Consider the following 27590-nt stretch of genomic DNA (forward strand, 5'->3'; position numbering starts at 1 on the left):
TATGTTGGGAGACAACATGACAAAGCACTAGGTAAGTTTCCACTGAGTTTAATTTTGATTGAACCGGCTGCATTAGTACTGCTATCAAGGTACATGGCGATTTAGAACATTCCTGTATCGATCACATGAGATTGACAGCTCACTTTGAGGATCTAAAGGGAAGAGCTCCCTGATTGCCTTTACACTGGCAACAAACCACTAAACAGCAGTGGTGTGTTTGTCATTCTATCAAGAAGCATGTTTCTGCCTGGTATCGAACCAGGGACCTTTCGCGTGTAAGGCGAACGTGATGACCACTACACTACAGAAACCTTGCTTGTCGGAATGGGCACATCTCTCGTGGGCGTTTCCTCATACAATCAGAGCATGGAAGTCATCATGTCAACAATGCCTAAGCAGTAGGTCTACTCTGCTTTAAGACAAAACATTCACATCCAAACACCAAATGTTGACATCATTCGATCCCTTTATAACACAAACGTCTACAAATCAACCGAGTAGCATGAGTTTTCTACGTTGGGAGACAACATGACAAAGCACTAGGTAAGTTTCCACTGAGTTTCATTTTGATTGAACTGGCTGCATTAGTACTGCTATCAAGGTACATGGCGATTTATAACATTCCTGTATCGATCACATGAGACTGACAGCTCACTTTGAGGATCTAAAGGCAAGCGCTCCCCGATAGCCTTTACACTGGCAACAAATCACTAAACAGCAGTGGTGTTTGTCATTCTATCAAGAGACATGTTTCTGCCTGGTATTGAACCAGGGACCTTTCGCATGTGAGGCGAACGTGATGACCACTACACTACAGAAACCTTGCTTGTCTGAATGGGCACATCTCTCGTGGGCGTTTCCTCATTCTATCAGAGCATGGAAGTCATCATGTCAACAATGGCTAAGCAGTAGGTCTACTCTGCTTTAAGACAAAACATTCACATCCAAACACCAAATGTTGACATCAGTCGATACCTTTATAACACAAACGTCTACAAATCAACCGAGTAGCATGAGTTTTCTATGTTGGGAGACAACATGACAAAGCACTAGGTAAGTTTCCACTGAGTTTAACTTTGATTGAACCGGCTGCATTAGTACTGCTATCAAGGTACATGGCGATTTAGAACATTCCTGTATCGATCACATGAGACTGACAGCTCACTTTGAGGATCTAAAGGGAAGAGCTCCCCGATAGCCTTTACACTGGCAACAAACCACTAAACAGCAGTGGTGTGTTTGTCATTCTATCAAGAAGCATGTTTCTGCCTGGTATCGAACCAGGGACCTTTCGCGTGTAAGGCGAACATGATGACCACTACACTACAGAAACCTTGCTTGTCTGAATGGGCACATCTCTCGTGGGCGTTTCCTCATACAATCAGAGCATGGAAGTCATCATGTCAACAATGGCTAAGCAGTAGGTCTACTCTGCTTTAAGACAAAACATTCACATCCAAACACCAAATGTTGACATCATTCGATCCCTTGATAACACAAACGTCTACAAATCAACCGAGTAGCATGAGTTTTCTACGTTGGGAGACAACATGACAAAGCACTAGGTACGTTTCCACTGAGTTTCATTTTGATTGAACTGGCTGCATTAGTACTGCTATCAAGGTACATGGCGATTTAGAACATTCCTGTATCGATCACATGAGACTGACAGCTCACTTTGAGGATCTAAATGCAAGCGCTCCCCGATAGCCTTTACACTGGCAACAAATCACTAAACAGCAGTGGTGTTTGTCATTCTATCAAGAAGCATGTTTCTGCTTGGTATTGAACCAGGGACCTTTCGCATGTGAGGCGAACGTGATGACCACTACACTACAGAAACCTTGCTTTTCTGAATGGGCACATCTCTCGTGGGCGTTTCCTCATACAATCAGAGCATGGAAGTCATCATGTCAACAATGCCTAAGCAGTAGGTCTACTCTGCTTTAAGACAAAACATTCACATCCAAACACCAAATGTTGACATCATTCGATCCCTTTATAACACAAACGTCTACAAATCAACCGAGTAGCATGAGTTTTCTACGTTGGGAGACAACATGACAAAGCACTAGGTAAGTTTCCACTGAGTTTCATTTTGATTGAACTGGCTGCATTAGTACTGCTATCAAGGTACATGGCGATTTAGAACATTCCTGTATCGATCACATGAGACTGACAGCTCACTTTGAGGATCTAAAGGGAAGAGCTCCCTGATAGCCTTTACACTGGCAACAAACCACTAAACAGCAGTGGTGTTTGTCATTCTATCAAGAAGCATGTCTCTGCCTGGTATCGAACCAGGGACCTTTCGCGTGTAAGGCGAACATGATGACCACTACACTACAGAAACCTTGCTTGTCTGAATGGGCACATCTCTCGTGGGCGTTTCCTCATACAATCAGAGCATGGAAGTCATCATGTCAACAATGGCTAAGCAGTAGGTCTACTCTGCTTTAAGACAAAACATTCACATCCAAACACCAAATGTTGACATCATTCGATCCCTTGATAACACAAACGTCTACAAATCAACCTAGTAGCATGAGTTTTCTACGTTGGGAGACAACATGACAAAGCACTAGGTACGTTTCCACTGAGTTTCATTTTGATTGAACTGGCTGCATTAGTACTGCTATCAAGGTACATGGCGATTTAGAACATTCCTGTATCGATCACATGAGACTGACAGCTCACTTTGAGGATCTAAAGGGAAGAGCTCCCTGATTGCCTTTACACTGGCAACAAACCACTAAACAGCAGTGGTGTGTTTGTCATTCTATCAAGAAGCATGTTTCTGCCTGGTATCGAACCAGGGACCTTTCGCGTGTAAGGCGAACGTGATGACCACTACACTACAGAAACCTTGCTTGTCGGAATGGGCACATCTCTCGTGGGCGTTTCCTCATACAATCAGAGCATGGAAGTCATCATGTCAACAATGCCTAAGCAGTAGGTCTACTCTGCTTTAAGACAAAACATTCACATCCAAACACCAAATGTTGACATCATTCGATCCCTTTATAACACAAACGTCTACAAATCAACCGAGTAGCATGAGTTTTCTACGTTGGGAGACAACATGACAAAGCACTAGGTAAGTTTCCACTGAGTTTCATTTTGATTGAACTGGCTGCATTAGTACTGCTATCAAGGTACATGGCGATTTATAACATTCCTGTATCGATCACATGAGACTGACAGCTCACTTTGAGGATCTAAAGGCAAGCGCTCCCCGATAGCCTTTACACTGGCAACAAATCACTAAACAGCAGTGGTGTTTGTCATTCTATCAAGAGACATGTTTCTGCCTGGTATTGAACCAGGGACCTTTCGCATGTGAGGCGAACGTGATGACCACTACACTACAGAAACCTTGCTTGTCTGAATGGGCACATCTCTCGTGGGCGTTTCCTCATTCTATCAGAGCATGGAAGTCATCATGTCAACAATGGCTAAGCAGTAGGTCTACTCTGCTTTAAGACAAAACATTCACATCCAAACACCAAATGTTGACATCAGTCGATACCTTTATAACACAAACGTCTACAAATCAACCGAGTAGCATGAGTTTTCTATGTTGGGAGACAACATGACAAAGCACTAGGTAAGTTTCCACTGAGTTTAATTTTGATTGAACCGGCTGCATTAGTACTGCTATCAAGGTACATGGCGATTTAGAACATTCCTGTATCGATCACATGAGATTGACAGCTCACTTTGAGGATCTAAAGGGAAGAGCTCCCTGATTGCCTTTACACTGGCAACAAACCACTAAACAGCAGTGGTGTGTTTGTCATTCTATCAAGAAGCATGTTTCTGCCTGGTATCGAACCAGGGACCTTTCGCGTGTAAGGCGAACGTGATGACCACTACACTACAGAAACCTTGCTTGTCGGAATGGGCACATCTCTCGTGGGCGTTTCCTCATACAATCAGAGCATGGAAGTCATCATGTCAACAATGCCTAAGCAGTAGGTCTACTCTGCTTTAAGACAAAACATTCACATCCAAACACCAAATGTTGACATCATTCGATCCCTTTATAACACAAACGTCTACAAATCAACCGAGTAGCATGAGTTTTCTACGTTGGGAGACAACATGACAAAGCACTAGGTAAGTTTCCACTGAGTTTCATTTTGATTGAACTGGCTGCATTAGTACTGCTATCAAGGTACATGGCGATTTATAACATTCCTGTATCGATCACATGAGACTGACAGCTCACTTTGAGGATCTAAAGGCAAGCGCTCCCCGATAGCCTTTACACTGGCAACAAATCACTAAACAGCAGTGGTGTTTGTCATTCTATCAAGAGACATGTTTCTGCCTGGTATTGAACCAGGGACCTTTCGCATGTGAGGCGAACGTGATGACCACTACACTACAGAAACCTTGCTTGTCTGAATGGGCACATCTCTCGTGGGCGTTTCCTCATTCTATCAGAGCATGGAAGTCATCATGTCAACAATGGCTAAGCAGTAGGTCTACTCTGCTTTAAGACAAAACATTCACATCCAAACACCAAATGTTGACATCAGTCGATACCTTTATAACACAAACGTCTACAAATCAACCGAGTAGCATGAGTTTTCTATGTTGGGAGACAACATGACAAAGCACTAGGTAAGTTTCCACTGAGTTTAACTTTGATTGAACCGGCTGCATTAGTACTGCTATCAAGGTACATGGCGATTTAGAACATTCCTGTATCGATCACATGAGACTGACAGCTCACTTTGAGGATCTAAAGGGAAGAGCTCCCCGATAGCCTTTACACTGGCAACAAACCACTAAACAGCAGTGGTGTGTTTGTCATTCTATCAAGAAGCATGTTTCTGCCTGGTATCGAACCAGGGACCTTTCGCGTGTAAGGCGAACATGATGACCACTACACTACAGAAACCTTGCTTGTCTGAATGGGCACATCTCTCGTGGGCGTTTCCTCATACAATCAGAGCATGGAAGTCATCATGTCAACAATGGCTAAGCAGTAGGTCTACTCTGCTTTAAGACAAAACATTCACATCCAAACACCAAATGTTGACATCATTCGATCCCTTGATAACACAAACGTCTACAAATCAACCGAGTAGCATGAGTTTTCTACGTTGGGAGACAACATGACAAAGCACTAGGTACGTTTCCACTGAGTTTCATTTTGATTGAACTGGCTGCATTAGTACTGCTATCAAGGTACATGGCGATTTAGAACATTCCTGTATCGATCACATGAGACTGACAGCTCACTTTGAGGATCTAAATGCAAGCGCTCCCCGATAGCCTTTACACTGGCAACAAATCACTAAACAGCAGTGGTGTTTGTCATTCTATCAAGAAGCATGTTTCTGCTTGGTATTGAACCAGGGACCTTTCGCATGTGAGGCGAACGTGATGACCACTACACTACAGAAACCTTGCTTTTCTGAATGGGCACATCTCTCGTGGGCGTTTCCTCATACAATCAGAGCATGGAAGTCATCATGTCAACAATGCCTAAGCAGTAGGTCTACTCTGCTTTAAGACAAAACATTCACATCCAAACACCAAATGTTGACATCATTCGATCCCTTTATAACACAAACGTCTACAAATCAACCGAGTAGCATGAGTTTTCTACGTTGGGAGACAACATGACAAAGCACTAGGTAAGTTTCCACTGAGTTTCATTTTGATTGAACTGGCTGCATTAGTACTGCTATCAAGGTACATGGCGATTTAGAACATTCCTGTATCGATCACATGAGACTGACAGCTCACTTTGAGGATCTAAAGGCAAGCGCTCCCCGATAGCCTTTACTCTGGCAACAAATCACTATACAGCAGTGGTGTTTGTCATTCTATCAAGAAGCATGTTTCTGCCAGGTATCGAACCAGGGACCTTTCGCATGTGAGGCGAACGTGATGACCACTACACTACAGAAACCTTGCTTGTCTGAATGGGCACATCTCTCGTGGGCGTTTCCTCATACAATCAGAGCATGAAAGTCATCATGTCAACAATGCCTAAGCAGTAGGTCTACTCTGCTTTAAGACAAAACATTCACATCCAAACACCAAATGTTGACATCATTCGATCCCTTTATAACACAAACGTCTACAAATCAACCGAGTAGCATGAGTTTTCTACGTTGGGAGACAACATGACAAAGCACTACGTACGTTTCCACTGAGTTTCATTTTGTTTGAACTGATTGCATTAGTACTGCTATGAAGGTTCATGGCGATTTAGAACATTCCTGTATCGATCACATGAGACTGAGAGCTCACTTTGAGGATCTAAAGGGAAGAGCTCCCCGATAGCCTTTACACTGGCAACAAATCACTAAACAGCAGTGGTGTTTGTCATTCTATCAAGAAGCATGTTTCTGCCTGGTATCGAACCAGGGACCTTTCGCGTGTAAGGCGAACGTGATGACCACTACACTACAGAAACCTTGCTTGCCTGAATGGCCACATCTCTCGTGGGCGTTTCCTCATACAATCAGAGCATGGAAGTCATCATGTCAACAATCGCTAAGCAGTAGGTCTACTCTGCTTTAAGACAAAACATTCACATCCAAACACCAAATGTTGACATCATTCGATACCTTTATAACACAAACGTCTACAAATCAACCGAGTAGCATGAGTTTTCTATGTTGGGAGACAACATGACAAAGCACTAGGTAAGTTTCCACTGAGTTTCATTTTGATTGAACCGGCTGCATTAGTACTGCTATCAAGGTACATGGCGATTTAGAACATTCCTGTATCGATCACATGAGACTGACAGCTCACTTTGAGGTTCTAAAGGGAAGAGCTCCCTGATAGCCTTTACACTGGCAACAAACCACTAAACAGCAGTGGTGTTTGTCATTCTATCAAGAAGCATGTTTCTGCCAGGTATCGAACCAGGGACCTTTCGCATGTGAGGCGAACGTGATGACCACTACACTACAGAAACCTTGCTTGTCTGAATGGGCACATCTCTCGTGGGCGTTTCCTCATACAATCAGAGCATGGAAGTCATCGTGTCAACAATGCCTAAGCAGTAGGTCTACTCTGCTTTAAGACAAAACATTCACATCCAAACACCAAATGTTGACATCATTCGATCCCTTAATAACACAAACGTCTACAAATCAACCGAGTAGCATGAGTTTTCTACGTTGGGAGACAACATGACAAAGCACTAGGTAAGTATCCACTGAGTTTCATTTTGATTGAACTGGCTGCCTTAGTACTGCTATCAAGGTACATGGCGATTTAGAACATTCCTGTATCGATCACATGAGACTGACAGCTCACTTTGAGGATCTAAAGGGAAGAGCTCCCCGATAGCCTTTACACTGGCAACAAACCACTAAACAGCAGTGGTGTGTTTGTCATTCTATCAAGAAGCATGTTTCTGCCTGGTATCGAACCAGGGACCTTTCGCGTGTAAGGCGAACATGATGACCACTACACTACAGAAACCTTGCTTGTCTGAATGGGCACATCTCTCGTGGGCGTTTCCTCATACAATCAGAGCATGGAAGTCATCATGTCAACAATGGCTAAGCAGTAGGTCTACTCTGCTTTAAGACAAAACATTCACATCCAAACACCAAATGTTGACATCATTCGATCCCTTGATAACACAAACGTCTACAAATCAACCTAGTAGCATGAGTTTTCTACGTTGGGAGACAACATGACAAAGCACTAGGTACGTTTCCACTGAGTTTCATTTTGATTGAACTGGCTGCATTAGTACTGCTATCAAGGTACATGGCGATTTAGAACATTCCTGTATCGATCACATGAGACTGACAGCTCACTTTGAGGATCTAAAGGGAAGAGCTCCCTGATTGCCTTTACACTGGCAACAAACCACTAAACAGCAGTGGTGTGTTTGTCATTCTATCAAGAAGCATGTTTCTGCCTGGTATCGAACCAGGGACCTTTCGCGTGTAAGGCGAACGTGATGACCACTACACTACAGAAACCTTGCTTGTCGGAATGGGCACATCTCTCGTGGGCGTTTCCTCATACAATCAGAGCATGGAAGTCATCATGTCAACAATGCCTAAGCAGTAGGTCTACTCTGCTTTAAGACAAAACATTCACATCCAAACACCAAATGTTGACATCATTCGATCCCTTTATAACACAAACGTCTACAAATCAACCGAGTAGCATGAGTTTTCTACGTTGGGAGACAACATGACAAAGCACTAGGTAAGTTTCCACTGAGTTTCATTTTGATTGAACTGGCTGCATTAGTACTGCTATCAAGGTACATGGCGATTTAGAACATTCCTGTATCGATCACATGAGACTGACAGCTCACTTTGAGGATCTAAAGGCAAGCGCTCCCCAATAGCCTTTACACTGGCAACAAATCACTAAACAGCAGTGGTGTTTGTCATTCTATCAAGAAACATGTTTCTGCCTGGTATCGAACCAGGGACCTTTCGCGTGTGAGGCGAACGTGATGACCACTACACTACAGAAACCTTGCTTGTCTGAATGGCCACATCTCTCGTGGGCGTTTCCTCATACAATCAGAGCATGGAAGTCATCATGTCAACAATGGCTAAGCAGTAGGTCTACTCTGCTTTAAGACAAAACATTCACATCCAAACACCAAATGTTGACATCATTCGATCCCTTTATAACACAAACGTCTACAAATCAACCGAGTAGCATGAGTTTTCTACGTTGGGAGACAACATGACAAAGCACTACGTACGTTTCCACTGAGTTTCATTTAGTTTGAACTGATTGCATTAGTACTGCTATCAAGGTACATGGCGATTTAGAACATTCCTGTATCGATCACATGAGACTGACAGCTCACTTTGAGGATCTAAAGGGAAGAGCTCCCCGATAGCCTTTACACTGGCAACAAACCACTAAACAGCAGTGGTGTGTTTGTAATTCTATCAAGAAGCATATTTCTGCCTGGTATCGAACCAGGGACCTTTCACGTGTTAGGCAAACGTGATGACCACTACACTACAGAAACCTTGCTTGTCTGAATGGGCACATCTCTTGTGGGCATTTCCTCATACAATCAGAGCATGAAAGTCATCATGTCAACAATGGCTAAGCAGTAGGTCTACTCTGCTTTAAGACAAAACATTCACATCCAAACACCAAATGTTGACATCATTCGATCCCTTTATAACACAAACGTCTACAAATCAACCGAGTAGCATGAGTTTTCTACGTTGGGAGACAACATGACAAAGCACTACGTACGTTTCCACTGAGTTTCATTTTGTTTGAACTGATTGCATTAGTACTGCTATGAAGGTTCATGGCGATTTAGAACATTCCTGTATCGATCACATGAGACTGAGAGCTCACTTTGAGGATCTAAAGGGAAGAGCTCCCCGATAGCCTTTACACTGGCAACAAATCACTAAACAGCAGTGGTGTTTGTCATTCTATCAAGAAGCATGTTTCTGCCTGGTATCGAACCAGGGACCTTTCGCGTGTAAGGCGAACGTGATGACCACTACACTACAGAAACCTTGCTTGCCTGAATGGCCACATCTCTCGTGGGCGTTTCCTCATACAATCAGAGCATGGAAGTCATCATGTCAACAATCGCTAAGCAGTAGGTCTACTCTGCTTTAAGACAAAACATTCACATCCAAACACCAAATGTTGACATCATTCGATACCTTTATAACACAAACGTCTACAAATCAACCGAGTAGCATGAGTTTTCTATGTTGGGAGACAACATGACAAAGCACTAGGTAAGTTTCCACTGAGTTTCATTTTGATTGAACCGGCTGCATTAGTACTGCTATCAAGGTACATGGCGATTTAGAACATTCCTGTATCGATCACATGAGACTGACAGCTCACTTTGAGGATCTAAAGGCAAGCGCTCCCCGATAGCCTTTACACTGGCAACAAATCACTAAACAGCAGTGGTGTTTGTCATTCTATCAAGAAGCATGTTTCTGCCTGGTATCGAACCAGGGACCTTTCACGTGTGAGGCGAACGTGATGACCACTACACTACAGAAACCTTGCTTGTCTGAATGGGCACTTCTCTCGTGGGCGTTTCCTCATACAATCAGAGCATGGAAGTCATCATGTCAACAATGGCTAAGCAGTAGGTCTACTCTGCTTTAAGACAAAACATTCACATCCAAACACCAAATGTTGACATCATTCGATACCTTTATAACACAAACGTCTACAAATCAACCGAGTAGCATGAGTTTTCTATGTTGGGAGACAACATGACAAAGCACTAGGTAAGTTTCCACTGAGTTTCATTTTGATAGAACCGGCTGCATTAGTACTGCTATCAAGGTACATGGCGATTTAAAACATTCCTGTATCGATCACATGAGACTGACAGCTCACTTTGAGGTTCTAAAGGGAAGAGCTCCCCGATAGCCTTTACACTGGCAACAAACGACTAAACAGCAGTGGTGTGTTTGTCATTCTATCAAGAAGCATGTTTCTGCCTGGTATCGAACCAGGGACCTTTCGCGTGTGAGGCGAACGTGATGACCACTACACTACAGAAACCTTGCTTGTTTCAATGGGCACATCTCTCGTGGGCGTTTCCTCATACAATCAGAGCATGGAAGTCATCATGTCAACAATGGCTAAGCAGTAGGTCTACTCTGCTTTAAGACAAAACATTCACATCCAAACACCAAATGTTGACATCATTCGATACCTTTATAACACAAACGTCTACAAATCAACCGAGTAGCATGAGTTTTCTATGTTGGGAGACAACATGACAAAGCACTAGGTACGTTTCCACTGAGTTTCATTTTGATTGAACTGGCTACATTAGTACTGCTATCAAGGTACATGGCGATTTAGAACATTCCTGTATCGATCACATGAGACTGACAGCTCACTTTGAGGATCTAAAGGCAAGCGCTCCCCGATAGCCTTTACACTGGCAACAAATCACTAAACAGCAGTGGTGTTTGTCATTCTATCAAGAAGCAAGTTTCTGCCTGGTATCGAACCAGGGACCTTTCGCGTGTAAGGCGAACGTGATGACCACTACACTACAGAAACCTTGTTTGTCTGAATGGGCACATCTCTCGTGGGCGTTTCCTCATACAATCAGAGCATGGAAGTCATCATGTCAACAATGCCTAAGCAGTAGGTCTACTCTGCTTTAAGACAAAACATTCACATCCAAACACCAAATGTTGACATCATTCGATCCCTTTATAACACAAACGTCTACAAATCAACCGAGTAGCATGAGTTTTCTACGTTGGGAGACAACATGACAAAGCACTAGGTAAGTTTCCACTGAGTTTCATTTTGATAGAACCGGCTGCATTAGTACTGCTATCAAGGTACATGGCGATTTAAAACATTCCTGTATCGATCACATGAGACTGACAGCTCACTTTGAGGTTCTAAAGGGAAGAGCTCCCCGATAGCCTTTACACTGGCAACAAACGACTAAACAGCAGTGGTGTGTTTGTCATTCTATCAAGAAGCATGTTTCTGCCTGGTATCGAACCAGGGACCTTTCGCGTGTGAGGCGAACGTGATGACCACTACACTACAGAAACCTTGCTTGTTTCAATGGGCACATCTCTCGTGGGCGTTTCCTCATACAATCAGAGCATGGAAGTCATCATGTCAACAATGGCTAAGCAGTAGGTCTACTCTGCTTTAAGACAAAACATTCACATCCAAACACCAAATGTTGACATCATTCGATACCTTTATAACACAAACGTCTACAAATCAACCGAGTAGCATGAGTTTTCTATGTTGGGAGACAACATGACAAAGCACTAGGTACGTTTCCACTGAGTTTCATTTTGATTGAACTGGCTACATTAGTACTGCTATCAAGGTACATGGCGATTTAGAACATTCCTGTATCGATCACATGAGACTGACAGCTCACTTTGAGGATCTAAAGGCAAGCGCTCCCCGATAGCCTTTACACTGGCAACAAATCACTAAACAGCAGTGGTGTTTGTCATTCTATCAAGAAGCATGTTTCTGCCTGGTATCGAACCAGGGACCTTTTGCGTGTGAGGCGAACGTGATGACCACTACACTACAGAAACCTTGTTTGTCTGAATGGGCACATCTCTCGTGGGCGTTTCCTCATACAATCAGAGCATGGAAGTCATCATGTCAACAATGGCTAAGCAGTAGGTCTACTCTGCTTTAAGACAAAACATTCACATCCAAACACCAAATGTTGACATCATTCGATCCCTTTATAACACAAACGTCTACAAATCAACCGAGTAGCATGAGTTTTCTACGTTGGGAGACAACATGACAAAGCACTAGGTAAGTTTCCACTGAGTTTCATTTTGATAGAACCGGCTGCATTAGTACTGCTATCAAGGTACATGGCGATTTAAAACATTCCTGTATCGATCACATGAGACTGACAGCTCACTTTGAGGTTCTAAAGGGAAGAGCTCCCCGATAGCCTTTACACTGGCAACAAACGACTAAACAGCAGTGGTGTGTTTGTCATTCTATCAAGAAGCATGTTTCTGCCTGGTATCGAACCAGGGACCTTTCGCGTGTGAGGCGAACGTGATGACCACTACACTACAGAAACCTTGCTTGTTTCAATGGGCACATCTCTCGTGGGCGTTTCCTCATACAATCAGAGCATGGAAGTCATCATGTCAACAATGGCTAAGCAGTAGGTCTACTCTGCTTTAAGACAAAACATTCACATCCAAACACCAAATGTTGACATCATTCGATACCTTTATAACACAAACGTCTACAAATCAACCGAGTAGCATGAGTTTTCTATGTTGGGAGACAACATGACAAAGCACTAGGTACGTTTCCACTGAGTTTCATTTTGATTTAACTGGCTACATTAGTACTGCTATCAAGGTACATGGCGATTTAGAACATTCCTGTATCGATCACATGAGACTGACAGCTCACTTTGAGGATCTAAAGGCAAGCGCTCCCCGATAGCCTTTACACTGGCAACAAATCACTAAACAGCAGTGGTGTTTGTCATTCTATCAAGAAGCATGTTTCTGCCTGGTATCGAACCAGGGACCTTTTGCGTGTGAGGCGAACTTGATGACCACTACACTACAGAAACCTTGCTTGTCTGAATGGGCACTTCTCTCGTGGGCGTTTCCTCATACAATCAGAGCATGGAAGTCATCATGTCAACAATGGCTAAGCAGTAGGTCTACTCTGCTTTAAGACAAAACATTCACATCCAAACACCAAATGTTGACATCATTCGATACCTTTATAACACAAACGTCTACAAATCAACCGAGTAGCATGAGTTTTCTATGTTGGGAGACAACATGACAAAGCACTAGGTACGTTTCCACTGAGTTTCATTTTGATTGAACTGGCTACATTAGTACTGCTATCAAGGTACATGGCGATTTAGAACATTCCTGTATCGATCACATGAGACTGACAGCTCACTTTGAGGATCTAAAGGCAAGCGCTCCCCGATAGCCTTTACACTGGCAACAAATCACTAAACAGCAGTGGTGTTTGTCATTCTATCAAGAAGCAAGTTTCTGCCAGGTATCGAACCAGGGACCTTTCGCGTGTAAGGCGAACGTGATGACCACTACACTACAGAAACCTTGTTTGTCTGAATGGGCACATCTCTCGTGGGCGTTTCCTCATACAATCAGAGCATGGAAGTCATCATGTCAACAATGGCTAAGCAGTAGGTCTACTCTGCTTTAAGACAAAACATTCACATCCAAACACCAAATGTTGACATCATTCGATACCTTTATAACACAAACGTCTACAAATCAACCGAGTAGCATGAGTTTTCTATGTTGGGAGACAACATGACAAAGCACTAGGTAAGTTTCCACTGAGTTTCATTTTGATTGAACCGGCTGCATTAGTACTGCTATCAAGGTACATGGCGATTTAGAACATTCCTGTATCGATCACATGAGACTGACAGCTCACTTTGAGGTTCTAAAGGGAAGAGCTCCCTGATAGCCTTTACACTGGCAACAAACCACTAAACAGCAGTGGTGTGTTTGTCATTCTATCAAGAAGCATGTTTCTGCCTGGTATCGAACCAGGGACCTTTCGCGTGTGAGGCGAACGTGATGACCACTACACTACAGAAACCTTGCTTGTCTGAATGGGCACATCTCTCGTGGGCGTTTCCTCATACAATCAGAGCGTGGAAGTCATCATGTCAACAATGCCTAAGCAGTAGGTCTACTCTGCTTTAAGACAAAACATTCACATCCAAACACCAAATGTTGACATCATTCGATCCCTTTATAACACAAACGTCTACAAATCAACCGAGTAGCATGAGTTTTCTATGTTGGGAGACAACATGACAAAGCACTAGGTACGTTTCCACTGAGTTTCATTTTGATTGAACTGGCTACATTAGTACTGCTATCAAGGTACATGGCGATTTAGAACATTCCTGTATCGATCACATGAGACTGACAGCTCACTTTGAGGATCTAAAGGCAAGCGCTCCCCGATAGCCTTTACACTGGCAACAAATCACTAAACAGCAGTGGTGTTTGTCATTCTATCAAGAAGCAAGTTTCTGCCTGGTATCGAACCAGGGACCTTTCGCGTGTAAGGCGAACGTGATGACCACTACACTACAGAAACCTTGTTTGTCTGAATGGGCACATCTCTCGTGGGCGTTTCCTCATACAATCAGAGCATGGAAGTCATCATGTCAACAATGCCTAAGCAGTAGGTCTACTCTGCTTTAAGACAAAACATTCACATCCAAACACCAAATGTTGACATCATTCGATCCCTTTATAACACAAACGTCTACAAATCAACCGAGTAGCATGAGTTTTCTACGTTGGGAGACAACATGACAAAGCACTAGGTAAGTTTCCACTGAGTTTCATTTTGATAGAACCGGCTGCATTAGTACTGCTATCAAGGTACATGGCGATTTAAAACATTCCTGTATCGATCACATGAGACTGACAGCTCACTTTGAGGTTCTAAAGGGAAGAGCTCCCCGATAGCCTTTACACTGGCAACAAACGACTAAACAGCAGTGGTGTGTTTGTCATTCTATCAAGAAGCATGTTTCTGCCTGGTATCGAACCAGGGACCTTTCGCGTGTGAGGCGAACGTGATGACCACTACACTACAGAAACCTTGCTTGTTTCAATGGGCACATCTCTCGTGGGCGTTTCCTCATACAATCAGAGCATGGAAGTCATCATGTCAACAATGGCTAAGCAGTAGGTCTACTCTGCTTTAAGACAAAACATTCACATCCAAACACCAAATGTTGACATCATTCGATACCTTTATAACACAAACGTCTACAAATCAACCGAGTAGCATGAGTTTTCTATGTTGGGAGACAACATGACAAAGCACTAGGTACGTTTCCACTGAGTTTCATTTTGATTGAACTGGCTACATTAGTACTGCTATCAAGGTACATGGCGATTTAGAACATTCCTGTATCGATCACATGAGACTGACAGCTCACTTTGAGGATCTAAAGGCAAGCGCTCCCCGATAGCCTTTACACTGGCAACAAATCACTAAACAGCAGTGGTGTTTGTCATTCTATCAAGAAGCATGTTTCTGCCTGGTATCGAACCAGGGACCTTTTGCGTGTGAGGCGAACGTGATGACCACTACACTACAGAAACCTTGTTTGTCTGAATGGGCACATCTCTCGTGGGCGTTTCCTCATACAATCAGAGCATGGAAGTCATCATGTCAACAATGGCTAAGCAGTAGGTCTACTCTGCTTTAAGACAAAACATTCACATCCAAACACCAAATGTTGACATCATTCGATCCCTTTATAACACAAACGTCTACAAATCAACCGAGTAGCATGAGTTTTCTACGTTGGGAGACAACATGACAAAGCACTAGGTAAGTTTCCACTGAGTTTCATTTTGATAGAACCGGCTGCATTAGTACTGCTATCAAGGTACATGGCGATTTAAAACATTCCTGTATCGATCACATGAGACTGACAGCTCACTTTGAGGTTCTAAAGGGAAGAGCTCCCCGATAGCCTTTACACTGGCAACAAACGACTAAACAGCAGTGGTGTGTTTGTCATTCTATCAAGAAGCATGTTTCTGCCTGGTATCGAACCAGGGACCTTTCGCGTGTGAGGCGAACGTGATGACCACTACACTACAGAAACCTTGCTTGTTTCAATGGGCACATCTCTCGTGGGCGTTTCCTCATACAATCAGAGCATGGAAGTCATCATGTCAACAATGGCTAAGCAGTAGGTCTACTCTGCTTTAAGACAAAACATTCACATCCAAACACCAAATGTTGACATCATTCGATACCTTTATAACACAAACGTCTACAAATCAACCGAGTAGCATGAGTTTTCTATGTTGGGAGACAACATGACAAAGCACTAGGTACGTTTCCACTGAGTTTCATTTTGATTTAACTGGCTACATTAGTACTGCTATCAAGGTACATGGCGATTTAGAACATTCCTGTATCGATCACATGAGACTGACAGCTCACTTTGAGGATCTAAAGGCAAGCGCTCCCCGATAGCCTTTACACTGGCAACAAATCACTAAACAGCAGTGGTGTTTGTCATTCTATCAAGAAGCATGTTTCTGCCTGGTATCGAACCAGGGACCTTTTGCGTGTGAGGCGAACTTGATGACCACTACACTACAGAAACCTTGCTTGTCTGAATGGGCACTTCTCTCGTGGGCGTTTCCTCATACAATCAGAGCATGGAAGTCATCATGTCAACAATGGCTAAGCAGTAGGTCTACTCTGCTTTAAGACAAAACATTCACATCCAAACACCAAATGTTGACATCATTCGATACCTTTATAACACAAACGTCTACAAATCAACCGAGTAGCATGAGTTTTCTATGTTGGGAGACAACATGACAAAGCACTAGGTACGTTTCCACTGAGTTTCATTTTGATTGAACTGGCTACATTAGTACTGCTATCAAGGTACATGGCGATTTAGAACATTCCTGTATCGATCACATGAGACTGACAGCTCACTTTGAGGATCTAAAGGCAAGCGCTCCCCGATAGCCTTTACACTGGCAACAAATCACTAAACAGCAGTGGTGTTTGTCATTCTATCAAGAAGCAAGTTTCTGCCAGGTATCGAACCAGGGACCTTTCGCGTGTAAGGCGAACGTGATGACCACTACACTACAGAAACCTTGTTTGTCTGAATGGGCACATCTCTCGTGGGCGTTTCCTCATACAATCAGAGCATGGAAGTCATCATGTCAACAATGGCTAAGCAGTAGGTCTACTCTGCTTTAAGACAAAACATTCACATCCAAACACCAAATGTTGACATCATTCGATACCTTTATAACACAAACGTCTACAAATCAACCGAGTAGCATGAGTTTTCTATGTTGGGAGACAACATGACAAAGCACTAGGTAAGTTTCCACTGAGTTTCATTTTGATTGAACCGGCTGCATTAGTACTGCTATCAAGGTACATGGCGATTTAGAACATTCCTGTATCGATCACATGAGACTGACAGCTCACTTTGAGGTTCTAAAGGGAAGAGCTCCCTGATAGCCTTTACACTGGCAACAAACCACTAAACAGCAGTGGTGTGTTTGTCATTCTATCAAGAAGCATGTTTCTGCCTGGTATCGAACCAGGGACCTTTCGCGTGTGAGGCGAACGTGATGACCACTACACTACAGAAACCTTGCTTGTCTGAATGGGCACATCTCTCGTGGGCGTTTCCTCATACAATCAGAGCGTGGAAGTCATCATGTCAACAATGCCTAAGCAGTAGGTCTACTCTGCTTTAAGACAAAACATTCACATCCAAACACCAAATGTTGACATCATTCGATCCCTTTATAACACAAACGTCTACAAATCAACCGAGTAGCATGAGTTTTCTACGTTGGGAGACAACATGACAAAGCACTAGGTAAGTTTCCACTGAGTTTCATTTTGATAGAACCGGCTGCATTAGTACTGCTATCAAGGTACATGGCGATTTAAAACATTCCTGTATCGATCACATGAGACTGACAGCTCACTTTGAGGTTCTAAAGGGAAGAGCTCCCCGATAGCCTTTACACTGGCAACAAACGACTAAACAGCAGTGGTGTGTTTGTCATTCTATCAAGAAGCATGTTTCTGCCTGGTATCGAACCAGGGACCTTTTGCGTGTGAGGCGAACGTGATGACCATTACACTACAGAAACCTTGCTTGTCTCAATGGGCACATCTCTCGTGGGCGTTTCCTCATACAATCAGAGCATGGAAGTCATCATGTCAACAATGGCTAAGCAGTAGGTCTACTCTGCTTTAAGACAAAACATTCACATCCAAACACCAAATGTTGACATCATTCGATACCTTTATAACACAAACGTCTACAAATCAACCGAGTAGCATGAGTTTTCTATGTTGGGAGACAACATGACAAAGCACTAGGTACGTTTCCACTGAGTTTCATTTTGATTGAACTGGCTACATTAGTACTGCTATCAAGGTACATGGCGATTTAGAACATTCCTGTATCGATCACATGAGACTGACAGCTCACTTTGAGGATCTAAAGGCAAGCGCTCCCCGATAGCCTTTACACTGGCAACAAATCACTAAACAGCAGTGGTGTTTGTCATTCTATCAAGAAGCATGTTTCTGCCTGGTATCGAACCAGGGACCTTTCACGTGTGAGGCGAACGTGATGACCACTACACTACAGAAACCTTGCTTGTCTGAATGGGCACTTCTCTCGTGGGCGTTTCCTCATACAATCAGAGCATGGAAGTCATCATGTCAACAATGGCTAAGCAGTAGGTCTACTCTGCTTTAAGACAAAACATTCACATCCAAACACCAAATGTTGACATCATTCGATACCTTTATAACACAAACGTCTACAAATCAACCGAGTAGCATGAGTTTTCTATGTTGGGAGACAACATGACAAAGCACTAGGTACGTTTCCACTGAGTTTCATTTTGATTGAACTGGCTACATTAGTACTGCTATCAAGGTACATGGCGATTTAGAACATTCCTGTATCGATCACATGAGACCACTACACTACAAAAACCTTGTTTGTCTGAATGGGCACATCTCTCGTGGGCGTTTCCTCATACAATCAGAGCATGGAAGTCATCATGTCAACAATGGCTAAGCAGTAGGTCTACTCTGCTTTAAGACAAAACATTCACATCCAAACACCAAATGTTGACATCATTCGATACCTTTATAACACAAACGTCTACAAATCAACCGAGTAGCATGAGTTTTCTATGTTGAGAGACAACATGACAAAGCACTAGGTACGTTTCCACTGAGTTTCATGTTGATTGAACTGGCTACATTAGTACTGCTATCAAGGTACATGGCGATTTAGAACATTCCTGTATCGATCACATGAGACTGACAGCTCACTTTGAGGATCTAAAGGCAAGCGCTCCCCGATAGCCTTTACACTGGCAACAAATCACGAAACAGCAGTGGTGTTTGTCATTCTATCAAGAAGCATGTTTCTGCCTGGTATCGAACCAGGGACCTTTGGCATGTGAGGTGAACGTGATGACCACTACACTACAGAAACCTTGCTTGTCTGAATGGGCACATCTCTCGTGGGCGTTTCCTCATACAATCAGAGCATGGAAGTCATCATGTCAACAATGCCTAAGCAGTAGGTCTACTCTGCTTTAAGACAAAACATTCACATCCAAACACCAAATGTTGACATCATTCGATCCCTTTATAACACAAACGTCTACAAATCAACCGAGTAGCATGAGTTTTCTACGTTGGGAGACAACATGACAAAGCACTAGGTAAGTTTCCACTGAGTTTCATTTTGATAGAACCGGCTGCATTAGTACTGCTATCAAGGTACATGGCGATTTAAAACATTCCTGTATCGATCACATGAGACTGACAGCTCACTTTGAGGTTCTAAAGGGAAGAGCTCCCCGATAGCCTTTACACTGGCAACAAACGACTAAACAGCAGTGGTGTGTTTGTCATTCTATCAAGAAGCATGTGTCTGCCTGGTATCGAACCAGGGACCTTTCGCGTGTGAGGCGAACGTGATGACCACTACACTACAGAAACCTTGCTTGTCTCAATGGGCACATCTCTCCTGGGCGTTTCCTCATTCTATCAGAGCATGGAAGTCATCATGTCAACAATGGCTAAGCAGTAGGTCTACTCTGCTTTAAGACAAAACATTCACATCCAAACACCAAATGTTGACATCATTCGATACCTTTATAACACAAACGTCTACAAATCAACCGAGTAGCATGAATTTTCTATGTTGGGAGACAACATGACAAAGCACTAGGTAAGTTTCCACTGAGTTTCATTTTGATTGAACCGGCTGCATTAGTACTGCTATCAAGGTACATGGCGATTTAGAACATTCCTGTATCGATCACATGAGACTGACAGCTCACTTTGAGGATCTAAAGGCAAGCGCTCCCCGATAGCCTTTACACTGGCAACAAATCACGAAACAGCAGTGGTGTTTGTCATTCTATCAAGAAGCATGTTTCTGCCTGGTATCGAACCAGGGACCTTTTGCGTGTGAGGCGAACGTGATGACCACTACACTACAGAAACCTTGCTTGTCTTAATGGGCACATCTCTCGTGGGCGTTTCCTCATTCTATCAGAGCATGGAAGTCATCATGTCAACAATGGCTAAGCAGTAGGTCTACTCTGCTTTAAGACAAAACATTCACATCCAAACACCAAATGTTGACATCATTCGATACCTTTATAACACAAACGTCTACAAATCAACCGAGTAGCATGAATTTTCTATGTTGGGAGACAACATGACAAAGCACTAGGTAAGTTTCCACTGAGTTTCACTTTGATTGAACCGGCTGCATTAGTACTGCTATCAAGGTACATGGCGATTTAGAACATTCCTGTATCGATCACATGAGACTGACAGCTCACTTTGAGGATCTAAAGGCAAGCGCTCCCCGATAGCCTTTACACTGGCAACAAATCACTAAACAGCAGTGGTGTTTGTCATTCTATCAAGAAGCATGTTTCTGCCTGGTATCGAACCAGGGACCTTTCGCGTGTAAGGCGAACGTGATGACCACTACACTACAGAAACCTTGCTTGTCTGAATGGGCACATCTCTCGTGGGCGTTTCCTCATTCTATCAGAGCATGGAAGTCATCATGTCAACAATGGCTAAGCAGTAGGTCTACTCTGCTTTAAGACAAAACATTCACATCCAAACACCAAATGTTGACATCAGTCGATACCTTTATAACACAAACGTCTACAAATCAACCGAGTAGCATGAGTTTTCTATGTTGGGAGACAACATGACAAAGCACTAGGTAAGTTTCCACTGAGTTTAATTTTGATTGAACCGGCTGCATTAGTACTGCTATCAAGGTACATGGCGATTTAGAACATTCCTGTATCGATCACATGAGACTGACAGCTCACTTTGAGGATCTAAAGGGAAGAGCTCCCCGATAGCCTTTACACTGGCAACAAACCACTAAACAGCAGTGGTGTGTTTGTCATTCTATCAAGAAGCATGTTGCTGCCTGGTATCGAACCAGGGACCTTTCGCGTGTAAGGCGAACATGATGACCACTACACTACAGAAACCTTGCTTGTCTGAATGGGCACATCTCTCGTGGGCGTTTCCTCATACAATCAGAGCATGGAAGTCATCATGTCAACAATGGCTAAGCAGTAGGTCTACTCTGCTTTAAGACAAAACATTCACATCCAAACACCAAATGTTGACATCATTCGATCCCTTGATAACACAAACGTCTACAAATCAACCTAGTAGCATGAGTTTTCTACGTTGGGAGACAACATGACAAAGCACTAGGTACGTTTCCACTGAGTTTCATTTTGATTGAACTGGCTGCATTAGTACTGCTATCAAGGTACATGGCGATTTAGAACATTCCTGTATCGATCACATGAGACTGACAGCTCACTTTGAGGATCTAAAGGGAAGAGCTCCCTGATTGCCTTTACACTGGCAACAAACCACTAAACAGCAGTGGTGTGTTTGTCATTCTATCAAGAAGCATGTTTCTGCCTGGTATCGAACCAGGGACCTTTCGCGTGTAAGGCGAACGTGATGACCACTACACTACAGAAACCTTGCTTGTCGGAATGGGCACATCTCTCGTGGGCGTTTCCTCATACAATCAGAGCATGGAAGTCATCATGTCAACAATGCCTAAGCAGTAGGTCTACTCTGCTTTAAGACAAAACATTCACATCCAAACACCAAATGTTGACATCATTCGATCCCTTTATAACACAAACGTCTACAAATCAACCGAGTAGCATGAGTTTTCTACGTTGGGAGACAACATGACAAAGCACTAGGTAAGTTTCCACTGAGTTTCATTTTGATTGAACTGGCTGCATTAGTACTGCTATCAAGGTACATGGCGATTTAGAACATTCCTGTATCGATCACATGAGACTGACAGCTCACTTTGAGGATCTAAAGGCAAGCGCTCCCCAATAGCCTTTACACTGGCAACAAATCACTAAACAGCAGTGGTGTTTGTCATTCTATCAAGAAACATGTTTCTGCCTGGTATCGAACCAGGGACCTTTCGCGTGTGAGGCGAACGTGATGACCACTACACTACAGAAACCTTGCTTGTCTGAATGGCCACATCTCTCGTGGGCGTTTCCTCATACAATCAGAGCATGGAAGTCATCATGTCAACAATGGCTAAGCAGTAGGTCTACTCTGCTTTAAGACAAAACATTCACATCCAAACACCAAATGTTGACATCATTCGATCCCTTTATAACACAAACGTCTACAAATCAACCGAGTAGCATGAGTTTTCTACGTTGGGAGACAACATGACAAAGCACTACGTACGTTTCCACTGAGTTTCATTTAGTTTGAACTGATTGCATTAGTACTGCTATCAAGGTACATGGCGATTTAGAACATTCCTGTATCGATCACATGAGACTGACAGCTCACTTTGAGGATCTAAAGGGAAGAGCTCCCCGATAGCCTTTACACTGGCAACAAACCACTAAACAGCAGTGGTGTGTTTGTAATTCTATCAAGAAGCATATTTCTGCCTGGTATCGAACCAGGGACCTTTCACGTGTTAGGCAAACGTGATGACCACTACACTACAGAAACCTTGCTTGTCTGAATGGGCACATCTCTTGTGGGCATTTCCTCATACAATCAGAGCATGAAAGTCATCATGTCAACAATGGCTAAGCAGTAGGTCTACTCTGCTTTAAGACAAAACATTCACATCCAAACACCAAATGTTGACATCATTCGATCCCTTTATAACACAAACGTCTACAAATCAACCGAGTAGCATGAGTTTTCTACGTTGGGAGACAACATGACAAAGCACTACGTACGTTTCCACTGAGTTTCATTTTGTTTGAACTGATTGCATTAGTACTGCTATGAAGGTTCATGGCGATTTAGAACATTCCTGTATCGATCACATGAGACTGAGAGCTCACTTTGAGGATCTAAAGGGAAGAGCTCCCCGATAGCCTTTACACTGGCAACAAATCACTAAACAGCAGTGGTGTTTGTCATTCTATCAAGAAGCATGTTTCTGCCTGGTATCGAACCAGGGACCTTTCGCGTGTAAGGCGAACGTGATGACCACTACACTACAGAAACCTTGCTTGCCTGAATGGCCACATCTCTCGTGGGCGTTTCCTCATACAATCAGAGCATGGAAGTCATCATGTCAACAATCGCTAAGCAGTAGGTCTACTCTGCTTTAAGACAAAACATTCACATCCAAACACCAAATGTTGACATCATTCGATACCTTTATAACACAAACGTCTACAAATCAACCGAGTAGCATGAGTTTTCTATGTTGGGAGACAACATGACAAAGCACTAGGTAAGTTTCCACTGAGTTTCATTTTGATTGAACCGGCTGCATTAGTACTGCTATCAAGGTACATGGCGATTTAGAACATTCCTGTATCGATCACATGAGACTGACAGCTCACTTTGAGGTTCTAAAGGCAAGCGCTCCCCGATAGCCTTTACACTGGCAACAAATCACTAAACAGCAGTGGTGTTTGTCATTCTATCAAGAAGCAAGTTTCTGCCTGGTATCGAACCAGGGACCTTTCGCGTGTAAGGCGAACGTGATGACCACTACACTACAGAAACCTTGTTTGTCTGAATGGGCACATCTCTCGTGGGCGTTTCCTCATACAATCAGAGCATGGAAGTCATCATGTCAACAATGGCTAAGCAGTAGGTCTACTCTGCTTTAAGACAAAACATTCACATCCAAACACCAAATGTTGACATCATTCGATACCTTTATAACACAAACGTCTACAAATCAACCGAGTAGCATGAGTTTTCTATGTTGGGAGACAACATGACAAAGCACTAGGTAAGTTTCCACTGAGTTTCATTTTGATTGAACCGGCTGCATTAGTACTGCTATCAAGGTACATGGCGATTTAGAACATTCCTGTATCGATCACATGAGACTGACAGCTCACTTTGAGGTTCTAAAGGGAAGAGCTCCCTGATAGCCTTTACACTGGCAACAAACCACTAAACAGCAGTGGTGTGTTTGTCATTCTATCAAGAAGCATGTTTCTGCCTGGTATCGAACCAGGGACCTTTCGCGTGTAAGGCGAACGTGATGACCACTACACTACAGAAACCTTGTTTGTCTGAATGGGCACATCTCTCGTGGGCGTTTCCTCATACAATCAGAGCATGGAAGTCATCATGTCAACAATGGCTAAGCAGTAGGTCTACTCTGCTTTAAGACAAAACATTCACATCCAAACACCAAATGTTGACATCATTCGATACCTTTATAACACAAACGTCTACAAATCAACCGAGTAGCATGAGTTTTCTATGTTGGGAGACAACATGACAAAGCACTAGGTACGTTTCCACTGAGTTTCATTTTGATTGAACTGGCTACATTAGTACTGCTATCAAGGTACATGGCGATTTAGAACATTCCTGTATCGATCACATGAGACCACTACACTACAAAAACCTTGTTTGTCTGAATGGGCACATCTCTCGTGGGCGTTTCCTCATACAATCAGAGCATGGAAGTCATCATGTCAACAATGGCTAAGCAGTAGGTCTACTCTGCTTTAAGACAAAACATTCACATCCAAACACCAAATGTTGACATCATTCGATACCTTTATAACACAAACGTCTACAAATCAACCGAGTAGCATGAGTTTTCTATGTTGAGAGACAACATGACAAAGCACTAGGTACGTTTCCACTGAGTTTCATGTTGATTGAACTGGCTACATTAGTACTGCTATCAAGGTACATGGCGATTTAGAACATTCCTGTATCGATCACATGAGACTGACAGCTCACTTTGAGGATCTAAAGGCAAGCGCTCCCTGATAGCCTTTACACTGGCAACAAATCACGAAACAGCAGTGGTGTTTGTCATTCTATCAAGAAGCATGTTTCTGCCTGGTATCGAACCAGGGACCTTTGGCATGTGAGGTGAACGTGATGACCACTACACTACAGAAACCTTGCTTGTCTGAATGGGCACATCTCTCGTGGGCGTTTCCTCATACAATCAGAGCATGGAAGTCATCATGTCAACAATGCCTAAGCAGTAGGTCTACTCTGCTTTAAGACAAAACATTCACATCCAAACACCAAATGTTGACATCATTCGATCCCTTTATAACACAAACGTCTACAAATCAACCGAGTAGCATGAGTTTTCTACGTTGGGAGACAACATGACAAAGCACTAGGTAAGTTTCCACTGAGTTTCATTTTGATAGAACCGGCTGCATTAGTACTGCTATCAAGGTACATGGCGATTTAAAACATTCCTGTATCGATCACATGAGACTGACAGCTCACTTTGAGGTTCTAAAGGGAAGAGCTCCCCGATAGCCTTTACACTGGCAACAAACGACTAAACAGCAGTGGTGTGTTTGTCATTCTATCAAGAAGCATGTGTCTGCCTGGTATGGAACCAGGGACCTTTCGCGTGTGAGGCGAACGTGATGACCACTACACTACAGAAACCTTGCTTGTCTCAATGGGCACATCTCTCGTGGGCGTTTCCTCATTCTATCAGAGCATGGAAGTCATCATGTCAACAATGGCTAAGCAGTAGGTCTACTCTGCTTTAAGACAAAACATTCACATCCAAACACCAAATGTTGACATCATTCGATACCTTTATAACACAAACGTCTACAAATCAACCGAGTAGCATGAATTTTCTATGTTGGGAGACAACATGACAAAGCACTAGGTAAGTTTCCACTGAGTTTCACTTTGATTGAACCGGCTGCATTAGTACTGCTATCAAGGTACATGGCGATTTAGAACATTCCTGTATCGATCACATGAGACTGACAGCTCACTTTGAGGATCTAAAGGCAAGCGCTCCCCGATAGCCTTTACACTGGCAACAAATCACTAAACAGCAGTGGTGTTTGTCATTCTATCAAGAAGCATGTTTCTGCCTGGTATCGAACCAGGGACCTTTCGCGTGTAAGGCGAACGTGATGACCACTACACTACAGAAACCTTGCTTGTCTGAATGGGCACATCTCTCGTGGGCGTTTCCTCATTCTATCAGAGCATGGAAGTCATCATGTCAACAATGGCTAAGCAGTAGGTCTACTCTGCTTTAAGACAAAACATTCACATCCAAACACCAAATGTTGACATCAGTCGATACCTTTATAACACAAACGTCTACAAATCAACCGAGTAGCATGAGTTTTCTATGTTGGGAGACAACATGACAAAGCACTAGGTAAGTTTCCACTGAGTTTAATTTTGATTGAACCGGCTGCATTAGTACTGCTATCAAGGTACATGGCGATTTAGAACATTCCTGTATCGATCACATGAGACTGACAGCTCACTTTGAGGATCTAAAGGGAAGAGCTCCCCGATAGCCTTTACACTGGCAACAAACCACTAAACAGCAGTGGTGTGTTTGTCATTCTATCAAGAAGCATGTTTCTGCCTGGTATCGAACCAGGGACCCTTCGCGTGTAAGGCGAACATGATGACCACTACACTACAGAAACCTTGCTTGTCTGAATGGGCACATCTCTCGTGGGCGTTTCCTCATACAATCAGAGCATGGAAGTCATCATGTCAACAATGGCTAAGCAGTAGGTCTACTCTGCTTTAAGACAAAACATTCACATCCAAACACCAAATGTTGACATCATTCGATCCCTTTATAACACAAACGTCTACAAATCAACCGAGTAGCATGAGTTTTCTACGTTGGGAGACAACATGACAAAGCACTAGGTAAGTTTCCACTGAGTTTCATTTTGATTGAACTGGCTGCATTAGTACTGCTATCAAGGTACATGGCGATTTAGAACATTCCTGTATCGATCACATGAGACTGACAGCTCACTTTGAGGATCTAAAGGCAAGCGCTCCCCAATAGCCTTTACACTGGCAACAAATCACTAAACAGCAGTGGTGTTTGTCATTCTATCAAGAAACATGTTTCTGCCTGGTATCGAACCAGGGACCTTTCGCGTGTGAGGCGAACGTGATGACCACTACACTACAGAAACCTTGCTTGTCTGAAT

General features: G+C 43.2%; 41 non-coding genes across 41 annotated transcripts; all 41 read right to left on the reverse strand.

Annotated features, from left to right (window-relative positions):
- Positions 1-238: 238 nt before the first annotated feature.
- trnav-uac (transfer RNA valine (anticodon UAC)) lies at positions 239-311 on the reverse strand. Its single transcript has one exon. It is a non-coding gene; the product is annotated as a tRNA-Val (tRNA).
- A 437-nt stretch (positions 312-748) lies between these two features.
- Positions 749-821, reverse strand: trnav-cac (transfer RNA valine (anticodon CAC)). Its single transcript has one exon. It is a non-coding gene; the product is annotated as a tRNA-Val (tRNA).
- A 439-nt stretch (positions 822-1260) lies between these two features.
- Positions 1261-1333, reverse strand: trnav-uac (transfer RNA valine (anticodon UAC)). Its single transcript has one exon. It is a non-coding gene; the product is annotated as a tRNA-Val (tRNA).
- Positions 1334-2280: 947 nt separating this feature from the next.
- Positions 2281-2353, reverse strand: trnav-uac (transfer RNA valine (anticodon UAC)). The gene has a single exon. It is a non-coding gene; the product is annotated as a tRNA-Val (tRNA).
- A 439-nt stretch (positions 2354-2792) lies between these two features.
- trnav-uac (transfer RNA valine (anticodon UAC)) lies at positions 2793-2865 on the reverse strand. The gene has a single exon. It is a non-coding gene; the product is annotated as a tRNA-Val (tRNA).
- A 437-nt stretch (positions 2866-3302) lies between these two features.
- Positions 3303-3375, reverse strand: trnav-cac (transfer RNA valine (anticodon CAC)). Its single transcript has one exon. It is a non-coding gene; the product is annotated as a tRNA-Val (tRNA).
- Positions 3376-3814: 439 nt separating this feature from the next.
- On the reverse strand, positions 3815-3887 carry trnav-uac (transfer RNA valine (anticodon UAC)). Its single transcript has one exon. It is a non-coding gene; the product is annotated as a tRNA-Val (tRNA).
- A 437-nt stretch (positions 3888-4324) lies between these two features.
- Positions 4325-4397, reverse strand: trnav-cac (transfer RNA valine (anticodon CAC)). The gene has a single exon. It is a non-coding gene; the product is annotated as a tRNA-Val (tRNA).
- Positions 4398-4836: 439 nt separating this feature from the next.
- On the reverse strand, positions 4837-4909 carry trnav-uac (transfer RNA valine (anticodon UAC)). Its single transcript has one exon. It is a non-coding gene; the product is annotated as a tRNA-Val (tRNA).
- Positions 4910-5856: 947 nt separating this feature from the next.
- trnav-cac (transfer RNA valine (anticodon CAC)) lies at positions 5857-5929 on the reverse strand. Its single transcript has one exon. It is a non-coding gene; the product is annotated as a tRNA-Val (tRNA).
- A 437-nt stretch (positions 5930-6366) lies between these two features.
- On the reverse strand, positions 6367-6439 carry trnav-uac (transfer RNA valine (anticodon UAC)). The gene has a single exon. It is a non-coding gene; the product is annotated as a tRNA-Val (tRNA).
- Positions 6440-6876: 437 nt separating this feature from the next.
- On the reverse strand, positions 6877-6949 carry trnav-cac (transfer RNA valine (anticodon CAC)). Its single transcript has one exon. It is a non-coding gene; the product is annotated as a tRNA-Val (tRNA).
- A 439-nt stretch (positions 6950-7388) lies between these two features.
- Positions 7389-7461, reverse strand: trnav-uac (transfer RNA valine (anticodon UAC)). Its single transcript has one exon. It is a non-coding gene; the product is annotated as a tRNA-Val (tRNA).
- A 439-nt stretch (positions 7462-7900) lies between these two features.
- trnav-uac (transfer RNA valine (anticodon UAC)) lies at positions 7901-7973 on the reverse strand. Its single transcript has one exon. It is a non-coding gene; the product is annotated as a tRNA-Val (tRNA).
- Positions 7974-8410: 437 nt separating this feature from the next.
- Positions 8411-8483, reverse strand: trnav-cac (transfer RNA valine (anticodon CAC)). Its single transcript has one exon. It is a non-coding gene; the product is annotated as a tRNA-Val (tRNA).
- A 439-nt stretch (positions 8484-8922) lies between these two features.
- Positions 8923-8995, reverse strand: trnav-aac (transfer RNA valine (anticodon AAC)). Its single transcript has one exon. It is a non-coding gene; the product is annotated as a tRNA-Val (tRNA).
- Positions 8996-9432: 437 nt separating this feature from the next.
- trnav-uac (transfer RNA valine (anticodon UAC)) lies at positions 9433-9505 on the reverse strand. Its single transcript has one exon. It is a non-coding gene; the product is annotated as a tRNA-Val (tRNA).
- A 437-nt stretch (positions 9506-9942) lies between these two features.
- Positions 9943-10015, reverse strand: trnav-cac (transfer RNA valine (anticodon CAC)). Its single transcript has one exon. It is a non-coding gene; the product is annotated as a tRNA-Val (tRNA).
- Positions 10016-10454: 439 nt separating this feature from the next.
- trnav-cac (transfer RNA valine (anticodon CAC)) lies at positions 10455-10527 on the reverse strand. The gene has a single exon. It is a non-coding gene; the product is annotated as a tRNA-Val (tRNA).
- Positions 10528-10964: 437 nt separating this feature from the next.
- On the reverse strand, positions 10965-11037 carry trnav-uac (transfer RNA valine (anticodon UAC)). The gene has a single exon. It is a non-coding gene; the product is annotated as a tRNA-Val (tRNA).
- Positions 11038-11476: 439 nt separating this feature from the next.
- trnav-cac (transfer RNA valine (anticodon CAC)) lies at positions 11477-11549 on the reverse strand. Its single transcript has one exon. It is a non-coding gene; the product is annotated as a tRNA-Val (tRNA).
- Positions 11550-12498: 949 nt separating this feature from the next.
- On the reverse strand, positions 12499-12571 carry trnav-cac (transfer RNA valine (anticodon CAC)). The gene has a single exon. It is a non-coding gene; the product is annotated as a tRNA-Val (tRNA).
- Positions 12572-13518: 947 nt separating this feature from the next.
- On the reverse strand, positions 13519-13591 carry trnav-uac (transfer RNA valine (anticodon UAC)). The gene has a single exon. It is a non-coding gene; the product is annotated as a tRNA-Val (tRNA).
- Positions 13592-14030: 439 nt separating this feature from the next.
- On the reverse strand, positions 14031-14103 carry trnav-cac (transfer RNA valine (anticodon CAC)). The gene has a single exon. It is a non-coding gene; the product is annotated as a tRNA-Val (tRNA).
- A 437-nt stretch (positions 14104-14540) lies between these two features.
- Positions 14541-14613, reverse strand: trnav-uac (transfer RNA valine (anticodon UAC)). Its single transcript has one exon. It is a non-coding gene; the product is annotated as a tRNA-Val (tRNA).
- A 439-nt stretch (positions 14614-15052) lies between these two features.
- On the reverse strand, positions 15053-15125 carry trnav-cac (transfer RNA valine (anticodon CAC)). Its single transcript has one exon. It is a non-coding gene; the product is annotated as a tRNA-Val (tRNA).
- A 949-nt stretch (positions 15126-16074) lies between these two features.
- On the reverse strand, positions 16075-16147 carry trnav-cac (transfer RNA valine (anticodon CAC)). The gene has a single exon. It is a non-coding gene; the product is annotated as a tRNA-Val (tRNA).
- Positions 16148-17094: 947 nt separating this feature from the next.
- Positions 17095-17167, reverse strand: trnav-uac (transfer RNA valine (anticodon UAC)). The gene has a single exon. It is a non-coding gene; the product is annotated as a tRNA-Val (tRNA).
- A 439-nt stretch (positions 17168-17606) lies between these two features.
- Positions 17607-17679, reverse strand: trnav-cac (transfer RNA valine (anticodon CAC)). Its single transcript has one exon. It is a non-coding gene; the product is annotated as a tRNA-Val (tRNA).
- A 949-nt stretch (positions 17680-18628) lies between these two features.
- On the reverse strand, positions 18629-18701 carry trnav-cac (transfer RNA valine (anticodon CAC)). Its single transcript has one exon. It is a non-coding gene; the product is annotated as a tRNA-Val (tRNA).
- Positions 18702-21020: 2319 nt separating this feature from the next.
- Positions 21021-21093, reverse strand: trnav-uac (transfer RNA valine (anticodon UAC)). Its single transcript has one exon. It is a non-coding gene; the product is annotated as a tRNA-Val (tRNA).
- A 439-nt stretch (positions 21094-21532) lies between these two features.
- On the reverse strand, positions 21533-21605 carry trnav-uac (transfer RNA valine (anticodon UAC)). The gene has a single exon. It is a non-coding gene; the product is annotated as a tRNA-Val (tRNA).
- Positions 21606-22044: 439 nt separating this feature from the next.
- On the reverse strand, positions 22045-22117 carry trnav-uac (transfer RNA valine (anticodon UAC)). Its single transcript has one exon. It is a non-coding gene; the product is annotated as a tRNA-Val (tRNA).
- Positions 22118-22554: 437 nt separating this feature from the next.
- On the reverse strand, positions 22555-22627 carry trnav-cac (transfer RNA valine (anticodon CAC)). Its single transcript has one exon. It is a non-coding gene; the product is annotated as a tRNA-Val (tRNA).
- Positions 22628-23066: 439 nt separating this feature from the next.
- Positions 23067-23139, reverse strand: trnav-aac (transfer RNA valine (anticodon AAC)). Its single transcript has one exon. It is a non-coding gene; the product is annotated as a tRNA-Val (tRNA).
- Positions 23140-23576: 437 nt separating this feature from the next.
- trnav-uac (transfer RNA valine (anticodon UAC)) lies at positions 23577-23649 on the reverse strand. The gene has a single exon. It is a non-coding gene; the product is annotated as a tRNA-Val (tRNA).
- Positions 23650-24086: 437 nt separating this feature from the next.
- trnav-uac (transfer RNA valine (anticodon UAC)) lies at positions 24087-24159 on the reverse strand. Its single transcript has one exon. It is a non-coding gene; the product is annotated as a tRNA-Val (tRNA).
- A 439-nt stretch (positions 24160-24598) lies between these two features.
- Positions 24599-24671, reverse strand: trnav-uac (transfer RNA valine (anticodon UAC)). The gene has a single exon. It is a non-coding gene; the product is annotated as a tRNA-Val (tRNA).
- A 1809-nt stretch (positions 24672-26480) lies between these two features.
- trnav-uac (transfer RNA valine (anticodon UAC)) lies at positions 26481-26553 on the reverse strand. The gene has a single exon. It is a non-coding gene; the product is annotated as a tRNA-Val (tRNA).
- A 439-nt stretch (positions 26554-26992) lies between these two features.
- trnav-uac (transfer RNA valine (anticodon UAC)) lies at positions 26993-27065 on the reverse strand. Its single transcript has one exon. It is a non-coding gene; the product is annotated as a tRNA-Val (tRNA).
- Positions 27066-27502: 437 nt separating this feature from the next.
- trnav-cac (transfer RNA valine (anticodon CAC)) lies at positions 27503-27575 on the reverse strand. Its single transcript has one exon. It is a non-coding gene; the product is annotated as a tRNA-Val (tRNA).
- Between the last annotated feature and the right edge of the window lie 15 nt (positions 27576-27590).

Source organism: Brachyhypopomus gauderio, unplaced genomic scaffold (genome assembly GCF_052324685.1).
Source record: "Brachyhypopomus gauderio isolate BG-103 unplaced genomic scaffold, BGAUD_0.2 sc119, whole genome shotgun sequence".
Taxonomy (NCBI): Eukaryota; Metazoa; Chordata; class Actinopteri; order Gymnotiformes; family Hypopomidae; genus Brachyhypopomus; species Brachyhypopomus gauderio.